Source organism: Trichosurus vulpecula, chromosome 7 (assembly GCF_011100635.1).
Source record: "Trichosurus vulpecula isolate mTriVul1 chromosome 7, mTriVul1.pri, whole genome shotgun sequence".
Classification (NCBI taxonomy): domain Eukaryota; kingdom Metazoa; phylum Chordata; class Mammalia; order Diprotodontia; family Phalangeridae; genus Trichosurus; species Trichosurus vulpecula.
This window is the reverse complement of record NC_050579.1, coordinates 268,396,933-268,408,984: the sequence shown is the minus strand read 5'-3', so window position 1 is coordinate 268,408,984 and position 12,052 is coordinate 268,396,933. Positions and strand designations below refer to the sequence as shown.

Here is a 12,052-nt window from a genome sequence, read left to right as displayed (position 1 = left end):
ATGGAATATAGAAATCTATCTTGCCCTACAAGAAAGCAAGTGGAAAGGGGTTGGGAGGGGACAGGGAGTGTGGTGACAGAAAGGAGGGCAGACTTGGGAAAGGAGCAATCAGAATATATGCCATCTTCAGATGGGGAGATGGTAGAAATGGGGAGAAAATTTGTAACTCAAAATCTTGTGTGAATAAATGTCGAAAACTAAAAATATTAAATAAAACAATTTTTTTCAAAATGAAAAGGTTGAATTCCCCACCAATGAAGATACAATTAGAGCAATTACCAGAAGCTATCTTGCCCAGTCAAATGCCAATAAATGAGACAATCCAGGTGAAATGGATGAATATTTACAAAAAAATGAATTTTGCACATTAACAGAAGAGAACATGACTAATGTGAAAAAATCTCAATCGACTCCCCCATTTTGCCGCTTGAATAAAATACAGACCCATCTGTTTCACATCTGAAGGCCTTTTCAGTCTAGTTTCAATTTATCTTTCTACAATGATTTCAGATCACTCTTCCTCATTCAGCCTACTCAGCAGTCACACTGGACTCTTTGCTGTTTTCCATGCATAATATTCTATCTGCCATCTCCTTCCTTTTGCAGTTTGTCCTCCATACTAGAAATGCTCCCTTTATTTATCTACTAATGCCTCTTGGAATACCCAAATCCCTTCAAATCTTACCTCAAATTATATCAGCTAAACCTCCTGGTTTCCTGATCATCCCAATCCTTAGAGCCACTCTCCTTCTACAGACACTTACTTTGGGTCTGCCTGTATACATTTTGTCTTTACTTGTCAGTGGGCATGTTTCCCTTCCACCCCTAGTTTCTCTGTATCTCCAGCATTTCCCTGGCACATAGAAGGTGCTTAACAGATGTTTTAATCAAAAAGATTCTTACTGGGAATCCGGCCCTGTCTTGTCTCCTGAATGCCATCTTTGTACATCCCAGAGCTAAAAAGTATAAGTGTCCTTCCTCTCAGTGAGAAAGGGAGGAAGTAGTAGGGAGCCAAGAGAGATTGGGAGAGGGCCATGAAATATTTAACATTTCAGAGCAGGAAAACTCCTTAGAGAAATTTCCACCAAGCCCCTCTTTTTTGGCAAGAGAGAATAATGAGGTGGAAAGCGGTAAAGTAACTTTCTGACATTCACATCACTAGTGGCAGAAGAAAGGTCTCCTGACTCCAAGCAATCTTGTTTCCACTACATCTAAGAATTTACATTGTGGAAACAATAGATACTTGTAAATTCCTCAGATTTTTCCCTTGGGAAGGAAATTCACGAACGAAATCACCGAATTCATCCTTACTGAGCACCTACTAAGAACAGGGTTTGACATTACAGGAAATATAGAAAAGTTTGTGAAATTCTAAGTACTCACAGGAAGCTTATATTCAGTCACTTTGGGAATATAAAACTAGGGGCTAATTAGAGAAGTTTAAGGACTCCTCAGGCTCTGGCCAGATCCCAGCTCCACTTCTCTGTGGCCATACTGGTGATTCTGGGGAGACATGAGGTGACATTACTCATTCTCAGATTCATCATCTATAAAATTAGGCTCTCATTGACCAGTCCCTTAGACGCTGGGAGGACCAATTCCCAAGAAAGGAGTTCAAAACTATCTTTTGAGCAAAATATTCACAACGCACTTTGGTTAAAGGAGTGGTGTAAGCCCTTGTACTTAAAACTCACTGGTACAGATCTTAAAAGCACAAGCCCTAGATTGGAGCTCAGACCTAAGCAGTAGGAGCAAAGTTACTTAGTTCTTGGAGTAGCTAATATCAGTATTTCTCCTCTCCCAGTCCAGAGGCCATACAAATCCTTCAGGACATTTCACAAACTAACAGTGATCTCCAAGCTAGTCAGCCCAGGGCAGACTAGCACAGTCTCAACAAAAGCCCTTTTGGCTAATGGATTGAGTGACTAGATCAGGGCATCTCTCTGCTAACTTCTTGTATGTAGCTTTCCTTGCTTAGACTCATACCCTGAATTTGACACATGGAAATGATCTGAAATTTCCTTTAGTCATTTAGAAAAATGGCATGGCATTGGGATGGTGCCTCAGAGCAGGCCAAAGACAGTCGATCAATGAGGCCTAAACGATACAGAGTAGTGGATCTTCTATTAGTTTCTTAACCATCATGAAAGCTTAGACAATTCCTGGGACAGTGAATTCTGGTTCATCTGGTTCATCGAATTCTGGTACCAGGGGCACCTAGGTGGCACAGTGAATAGAACACTGGCCCTGGAGTTCAAATCTGGCCTCAGACACTGAACACTTAATAGCTGTGTGACCTTGGGCAAATCACTTAACTCCAGTTGCCTTGCCTTCCCCCCCGCAAAAAAATAAAATTCTTGAATAAATAAAATAAAACATTGAAAGTGGATGAATATCTATTGAAGTGAATTACTGGCAAGTGTGTGCACACTCAGACATGTATTCTCATGGGTGTTGTGTGGGGGAGGGGGGAAAGTGATTAGATATGGTACATCCTATTCTGCCTTCTCAGTTTCTTATGAGTGCTGGCATAGGTTATTCTCTAGACCTGGAACTTCCTCCCTCATATTTCTGTTTCTTGAATTCCTGCTCTTCCTTCCAGACCCACCTCAGGTCTCTCTTCCATGAAACTTTCCCTCATTTCTAAATTTTTCTTCCACCTTGTCTGGGCTCCTCTTTTATACTAATTGTTGTGACTCTGCTCACTATCCCAGTGACTTCTTTCACCAAAATACACCTCCTTGGTCCCCACTCTTATATGTGTGTTCTCTCTTATTAGTAGAAATTGAACCCTTTTATGTTTTGCATTTCTATCTCCTGTGACTAGAAAATATCTGGTAGATGTAAAGTGATTAATCAGTGACCATTTATTCATTTACTCTATAGTATAAGGTAGTGCAGAGAGCAGTGGCAAACCTGGGTTTCAGTGTATGCTAGATGTGAGACCATGGGCAATATTTCTTAATCTCAGTTTAGTTATTTATATGTAACCCCTTTCCCAAAGCCCACCTGCTTGGGCCTCTCCTTCTTAGTGGAGATGAAGGCTCTGCTGTACACGAGAGGCAGGACAGAATTAGAGAGCTCCAGCCTTCTTCAGTCTCTTTGGGACTCTTCAAGCTTCAAGTCACTTTGAGCCTTTTTGGTTTCCAGCTTCAATGGGGCAAAATGGAAGAGGCTTATCACACCTCTGGTTACCAAAGTAAAAGACTCTAGAAAGACATGAGAAGACCTGTATGTCTCCACCATGTCCCTGTCCTCAGCTTGCTACAGTAGAGTCTTCAGGGAGTTTCCCCTTGGGTGAGATCTACAATTGCCTTGGTTGAGCTCAGTTAATTTCTCTCCCAATAGGAAAACTTTCACTCTATATACACTCTATATTCCATATACACACACACACACACACACACACACACACACACACACACACACACATATATATCTTCTCTGATTTCTGTTCTGCTACTGATTTGGATTAATGTGTCTCTTGGCTTTGTTTTATGTATATTCATTGTGGAACTGGTATTTGGTAGGAAAGGGATCAAGCCTTGGATATAAAACTTGACATCCTCCTTCACTTTCCCCAACAATAATGAGATAGTGATCAGAAGTTAGATTGAATCTGATTGTATCCCCTAGACAGATAATTTTTTCTTTAACATTTTCATTTAAAGTTTTGAGCTCCAAATTCTACCACTTCCTCTCTCTTTCTCTTCTCTCCGAAACAGCAATTAATCAGCTAGAGGTTATACATGTGCAATTATGTAAAATATTTTCACTTTAGTCATTTTGTACAAGAAGATTGAAGAAAAGAAAAAACAAATAAGAAAAAGAAAGTGAAAAATTGCATGCTTCAGTCTGTATGCAATCAATGCCATTTCTTTCTGTGGAGGCAGACAGTATGCTTCACTAATCCTTTGGGATTGTCTTGGATCATTGTATTGCTGAATATAGCTCAGTCATTTACAATTCTTCATCAAACAATATTGCTGTTACCATGTACGGCGTTCTCCTGGTTCTGTTCACTTCACTATGTATCAGTTCCTATAAGTCTTCCAGGATTTTCTGGAGTCATCCTCCTTGTCATTTCTTTTAGCACAATAATATTCCATGACAATCATATACCACAACTTGCTTAGCTATTCCCCAATTTATGGGATTCCTTTGGTTTGCAATTATGAGCCACCACAAAAAGATCTGGCATAAACATTTTTCTGTAAATAAGCCCTTTTCCCTTTTTTGGATGTCTTTGGACTATAGACCTAGCATTGGTATTGCTGGATAAAATGGTGTGCAGTTTTATAGTCCTTTCGGCATAGTTCCAATCTACTCTCTACAATGGTTGGATCAGTTCACAATTCCACCAGCAGTGCATTAGTGTCCCAGTTTTGGCAAAATATACAATATACATTTTCCTTTTTTATCATATTGATGGGTGTGAGGTGATAGATACCTCAGAAATTTTTTTTTAATTTGTATTTCTCTTATCAATAGTGATTTAGATCATTTTGTCATATAACTAGATAGCTTTGATTTTTTTGTCAGGAAACTACCTGTTCAAATCCTTTGACCATTTATCAATTCTGGCATGACATGTATTTTTATAAGTTTGACTCAATTCTCCATATATCTGAGAAATAATGCCTTTATCAGAGATGCTTGGTGAGGACTTTATCAGGGAAATTTCCCCCGTTTCCTGCATTCCTTCTAATTTTTACTGCATTTACCCTATTTCCTCACATATAAAATGCACCTTAACTTTGGGGCCCAAAATTTGAAAAAAAAGTGTTACGTAAAGTTATTGAACTCAAGTTTTATTCATGGGAATTTCATGTAAATGGATAAACACCTTCAAAAATAGTAAAAAAAATCGCCAAATTAACAGACTGTCTATGTACAAATGTCCAAAGATTTAGGAACAAGCAAGATGAACCAGAGGTCCTAATGCAGGGAGGTAAATTTGCCCCCAGAGTTAGCACTAAAGTGTGATGGGATTAAGATCTGTCCAATGGGTGAAATATGGCTCAGGAATGGAAGACGTTATCGACGAGTGGAAATAATGATAACAGCATACATATGTATATATATATATATATATATATATATACACATATATATATATGTGTGTGTGTGTGTGTGTGTGTGTGTACATGTATATATGTACACACACACATATATATATACATATATATTTATATATATAATGACAATTATATAGAGGACCACAAGATTTTCAAAGTCCTTACAAACAGCATCTCATTGAATCTTCACAACATCCCTGGGAGATAGGTGTCATTAGTAATGACATTTCGCAGATGGAGAGCTAAGGCACCAAGAAGTTAAGTGACTTGCCCAGGGTCACACAGCTGGTAAGTGATGGAGCCTAATTTTGAACTCAAATTTTCTCGATTTCAATCCTGGCACACTATCTCTTGTACTATCTTTCTGCCATCTAAGTGAGCAAATGGGTACGGAGCGGTAGGAATGGATAATGCACATTAACAAGAACCAAAGGAAGGAATTACAGTGCCAACTACGACGCTCCAGTGTGTGAGAGGCTCCATGACATCTAGAACCAAATGCAGTCTCCTCTCTGGCTTTTGAAGCCATTCACAATCTGGCTCCAGCCTCTCTTCCAAAACTTGCACCTTATTCCCCTTCAGCTCCCCACTGCCACGTCATTCTCAGATAATAGAATAATAATAGTAATAACAGTAATAAAACGTTTCTATATAACTTCGGTTTTGTAAATTGTTTTGCATATTAAAATCATTGATCACTTTATATAGTCGACATGTGCCCATGCAATCCATATATATATATATATATATATATATATATATATATATAGACATGTTATATATTACAGTAGGGTATGCATTAATACATTGTTGGGGGTGGTTCAGTCATGTCTGACTCCTCATGACCCCATTGGGATTTTTTGGCACAGATACTAGAGCGGTTTTTCATATTCTTCTCCTGCTCATTTTACAGATGAGAAACTGAGGCAAGCAAGGTAAAGTGATTTGCCCAGGTTCACACAACTAGTAAGTGTCTCAGGTCAGATTTGAACTGAGGAACTTGAGTCTTCCTGACTTCAGACACGGCATTCTATCCACTTCACCACCTAGCTGTCCCATATTAATATACATCTACATGTACACAGATATACATATACACACACGTATTTATGTATATATGTATAGCAGGTATCATCTCTCAGCCCTTTTTGTTCTGTCCTTTCCTTCGTTGGCGTTGTTCAGTCATGTCTGACTCTTTGTGACTCCATGGACCACAGCACTCCAGGTTCTTCTGTCCTCCACTATCTCCCAAAGTCTGTCCAAGCTCATTTTCATTGCTTCCATGACACTATCTGTCCATCTTATCCTTTGTCATCCCCTTTTCCTTTTGCCTTCTTTCTCCCCAACATCAGGATTTTTTCCAATGAGTTCTTTCTCTCCTTTCCTATTCCTAAATTATTCTCTTTGTTAGAGAAAACAGAAACAGAATGAAAATCAATCAGCTCCCAACTATTATTCATAACCAAACAAAATTAAGCAAATCCCTCTTTCCTGCTTCTACACCATACTCCTTCCCACCCTCACTCCACATAGGTCACAATTAACCTTGTTTCCTAGATCATTGCAAAGGTTTCAAGGAAGGGAGAGAATTCTGGAGTACTTAGCCAATCTATCCACAGATATCTAAGTCATCTCATAACTGACAAGCAGCTGTGACAAAGTAAGCAGGATTGTAAGACTTTTATTATCTGCCGTGATTAAAACCACACAGTAACAGCTCTGTGAGCCTGTCAGGTGTATAAGCTTTGAAGAATCATAGAATTTTATAATTGGAAGGAACGTCAAAGATCTCTCTTTCAACTACCATATTAGTAGACGTACTACCTGGAACACCTCCTTCTCATCATGTGGCTCTCAAAATAACTACCCAAGGATTACAGTCTTCAAAATAATAGATTAGAAGACCTCCTGAATGTGTTTGGTATTTTTGCCTAATCAACCAAGGGAAGTGACAAGTTTAAAACACAAAAGCATTTGATGAATAATGAATAGTAATTAAAGTAGCCACAAACATTTCCTCCATAAACCTGGGGCATAATCTCCCACAAATGCACAAATCATGTGTGGGAAGTGTGGCCATGCACAGGTATCACACCTGAAGAACACATGTAGCCAGAGTAGATGTTTACAAGGACTTCTATCTAAAGAGCATCCATAGCCAGGGCACAGGCATGGAAAAGCAGCTCATGACTCTGTGGCTGCAGGGCTTCCTGGGTCTCCTGATGACGTCATTGCTATGTCCTCTCTCCCTCCTGGAGGTTGCTCTATGTCAGGTCTGTACCACCTTCAGCCACTTCAGGTGATGTGCTATTGACTCTCCACTCTATTCATGGTAATGTTATCCCACTTTTTCGTGTAGGAGCATTCAAACTACTTTGAATGAGGCAGAAATCCTGTCCTTTCACAAACCTACAAAAGGTGCTTTTTATATGCTTGATGAAGGGATGATGAGTATGAATGGGCCAAATCCCCGAATTGCCAACCTCAGGAGATATTCAAAAGGAAGTGGGACATTGGGTGGAAAGTAGAGGAAGGAAAGGCTATGTGAAATGTTAATGGCATAGAAATATTAAAAACTTAGGTCACAGACTGAGAATTAACACTGAATCTATGAAGTTGAATCAATAATACTGATAGTAATATTGAAAGATATGTAATGCTGATAATCTATATATTTTTGTAAAGTGAATACAAGGGAAGGAGGGCATTAGCACTTTCAGAGGATCAGGAAAAGCATTCAAGATCCATCAGTTAACAAATATTAATTAAGTACATACTGTGTGCCCAACACTGTGCTAGGGGCTAAGGATACCAATACAAAGAATAAAACAAGTCCTACTCATATGAGGAGCAATTTTATTTCTTCCCAGACCCAGATCCTTTACTCAGAAATGGTCTCATCTTGTATGAGCCTGAAATGACAAAGAAGGGATTTTATTGGATTCTGGAGGTTAAAAAAAGAGTTTAATAAACCCCGGAATTTATTGGTTAAATAATGAGAATGATGGGGAATGATGTACTCAGAAGTAATCTTAGAGGGGGGAGCCTTAGAGGAAGGGAAATTATATGAAAGAAAGTCAGTTAAGTAGGTGGAGGACAGACTTCAGAGGGCTTCAGATGCCTGTTTTAGTTGTTCAGACCTTAGTAAGACTGTTTTGTGCAGAGGGTGCATTAGAGAAGAGAGACTTGAATTGATGTTAAATGTTAAGTTCATAATACATCATTTTGAAATTGTTAAAAATCCATTTTCTTTTTAATTATGACGGTGGTTTTCCCAGTTAAGGGTAATTGTTGATATCCACGCTCTAACCATCAGATGCGTTAGAAAGAAGCAGGTTATGGAAAGTGGGGAGGCTCATGACTCAAGGGATTTGGGACATTTGGAGAGACCGTAACATATAACATTGAACGTTTTCAAGCATAAGCAAGGTTAGAGGACAAAAGACAGTGAGCCAAGGACTAAACTGGAAAGGGGGTAAGAACCCTGAACGCTAGAGAATAATAGAGAGTCAAGCCTCTTGACTCTTGTTGTTGGGGAAAGATGTAAGGAAGAATGGAAAACATTTATTATCTACCCACAATATGCCAGGTCCTATTGCTTAAGGGCCTTTACAAATTTATCTTAGATGATCTCACAATGACTCAGTGAGTCAGGTGCTATTAAGAACCTCATTTTTGTGGGGGCAGCAAAGTGGTGCTTTGATGCAGGAGTCAGGAGCAAGTGAGTTCAAATCTGGCCTGAGACACTTAACATTTACTAGCTGTGTGACCCTGGGCAAGTCACTTAACCTCAATTGCTTCACCAGAAAAAGAGAGAACCCCATTTGACCATTGAAGAAACAGAGGCAAACAAATTAATGACTTGCCAGGCTCCCACAGCTAGTAACCATCTGAGGCTAGGCCAGAACTTAGGTTCAGGTGCTCTTAAATCTAGGCACAAGGTTCTATCTACTGTGCCACATAGATGCTTCTCATTATTATTATTCATCATTTCATTATTAATCTCACATAAATGAGGAAAAAGATTCAAAGAGGTTAAGTGACTTGACCACAGCCACACAGCTAGTGCATGATAAAGTCATGATTTAAACCCAGGCACAAAGACTCAGGATTATCTAGCACCAAGTTTAACTGTCTAAGCCTGAATAGAGAATGTATTGAAAACAGTAACACACAAGTAGCTGACAATAATAAATCCAAAAAGCACAAAATTTCAGCACCCACCACCCGCAGTACCAGAGATAGATTTGTCCCTCAGATCAGCAAGTAGAAGAATCTTTAATGATTCCTCAAGCTCTTGATTCATCCTCAGACGTATGAGACGCAAACACAATTTCATGGCAGGTGGAAACCCACAAGACTTTGGCTCCAACGCTGATCATCCAGGACAGTGTCAGCAGGAGGATATTTATATGGTGATATTAAGCTTGGTGGTGTTTGTGATTAAATCTACACTTACCAATTTTGTGTCTCACTTGCCGGTGTGTAACTGCTGCAGGTTAGCTCAGACACTCAAAGGCTGTGGAAGTATGAGATTTTTTGCTCTATTTGCTTAGCTGCTGGGTCCCAGATTGGAAAAGGAAGGATTTACCAGCTGCTCCAATGCACCAGCTCTGGCGTTGTCACCTCTCTATGTTGATTTGGGAAATCAGTAAATGAAAGGATCTTCATTCCCTCTGTCTAGACTTCAGGCAGAATGGTGTGAATCTTACAGCTCGTAGGGATCTAATTTCTTTTCACTAAATTCTCCTGTGTATTCTGACACCTCTTACCTCTCCTGTCCTAATTCAGTAGGTTACTTAGTGTTTGGTTAATGTAAACTCTGGGGCAACCTAGCCTTTAACATTTATTTCCAACTTGGAATTTCTGACTTTCCAACAGTAGCTCTGGGGCCCACCCCAAATTAAGGATGCCTAGTCACAAAAATGACTTCCATTTGTTTAGTGCTTTATGCTCATAAAATGCTTCGAGTATATTATTTCACTAGTCCTTAATTTATTTCTTTTCATTTAATCTTATTAATCTATTTTACCAATAACAAAACAATTAGGGAAAATAACTTGTTTTCTCTCTATCTCTGTCTCTCTCTGTCTCTCTGTCTCTCTGTCTCTGTCTGTCTGTCTCTCTCTCTCTCTCTCTCTCTCTCTCTCTCTCTCTCTCACACACACACACACACACACACACACACACACACACAAAGTAATTGGTTAATTATGTCTACAATATAGCTCATCTTCTGACTTGTCACTGACAAATGATCTAAATTTACTCCAGCCATTTTGTAGTTGCTCATGAGACATGGTTTCCAGATCAATGTCACTATTCCCTGGAGAATCAGTTGATTAATATGGATCAGTTTCATGTGTGCAGGATTGTTCTTGGTTCTGTGGAATTCAGAAGCTGGAGGAGACAAAGGCCCAGTCCTCAAAAGTCTTGTTGGAGAGACATGATCATCCCATAGGAAAAATAGTTAACAAGAAGATACCGTGTAATTTTCTGCTGAGTTGTGAAGTTGTGAAGTTTCCCTCAATTACCTCACGTGTAAAATGAGCTGGAGAAGGAAACGGCAAAAACACTTTGCCAAGAAAACTCCAAAGAGGGTCATGAAGACTTGGACAGGACTGAAATGACTGAATAAGTACAACAAATGAAACCAGGAAAGACAAGAGATAGAGAAGAGGAAGGAGAGAATTATAGAGATGGGGAGAACCAATGAAAATGCACAATCAGGAGATAGAGGGTCTTGTACAAAGAACAACAGAGATTGATGTCACTGAACTGAAGAGTGTGGAGAGAGAAGTAAAGGGTTATAAGACTAGAAAGGCAGGAGGGGGCAGGATAGGAAGGGCTTCAAAAGAGAGGATTTGATATTTGATCCCAGATGTCACAGGGAGTCACAACAATTATTGTTTTGGAATGGAGAAGTGACACAGTCAGACCTGTGCTTTAGGAAGATGAATGTAACAGCTGAGTGGAGGATGGACTGGAATGAAGAGAGACTTGAGACAGAGTGACCAACCAGAAGGCTCTTCGAAGTACTGAGGATGGGACTGCACCAGTGTGATAGCAGTGTCAGAAGAAAGAAGGGGGTATGTATGAGAGATGTTACAAAAGTAGCACCAGGAGGAATTGGCAACTGATTGCATATGGCAGGACAAAAGGGAAAGAACAGATGAGTATGGCACTTAGGACTAGGTGACTAGGAGTCTAGCAGTGTCCTCCATACTAATAGGAAAGTTAAAAACATGGGAAGATTTAGGGAGAAATAAGTTCAGTGCGGGATATATTAAATTTAAATTGTCTACAGAACATTTAGTTCAAGATGTCCAATAGGAGATGAGAGACTGTAGGTCAGGACGGAGCATAGGGTTAGAGAGAGAAATCTGAGCATTGTCTGCAGAGAGATGATAATTTAACACAGTGGAGTGAATGAGATTCTCAAGCAAGACAGAATAGACAGTGAAGAGTAGAGAATACAGCATATGTCCTTGAGGGACATCAGTGATTAGTGGAGGTGACCTGAGGAGACTGAAGAGGACATGTCAGACAGGTAGGAGGAGAACCAGAAAACAGGAGAGAAGAGAAAATCAAGCAGAAGATGGTTATTGAGTGTCAATGGCTACAGAGAGATTATAAAGTATGAGGATTGTGAAAAGTCAACTAGATTTGACAATTAGAAGATGGTTGATTATTTTGGAAAGAGTTGTTTCAGTTAAATGATGAAGTCTGAAGTCAGATTGCAGAGTTAAGATGAGAATGACAAAAGGAAGTCGAAGCACCTATAGTGGAGACTTCACATCGTTTTTAGCCACTGCAGGCAGGGGAAATATAGAATGATAGCTAGCATGAATGGGTGGATTAAGTGAGAGATTTTTTTTCAGACTGGAGAGACAAGTATGTTTATATGTGGCACGGGAGTATTTAATAGACAAGAATTGGCTTGGCAAGAAGAAGGGTCATCTCTTTCTGTGAGA

The 12,052-nt window shown here is 39.5% G+C and overlaps 1 protein-coding gene across 1 annotated transcript in view; it reads right to left on the bottom strand.

The window, feature by feature from the left end:
* LOC118857997 (antigen WC1.1-like) overlaps positions 1 to 12,052 on the bottom strand; it is a 75,575-nt gene that overhangs the window by 55,269 nt on the left and 8,254 nt on the right.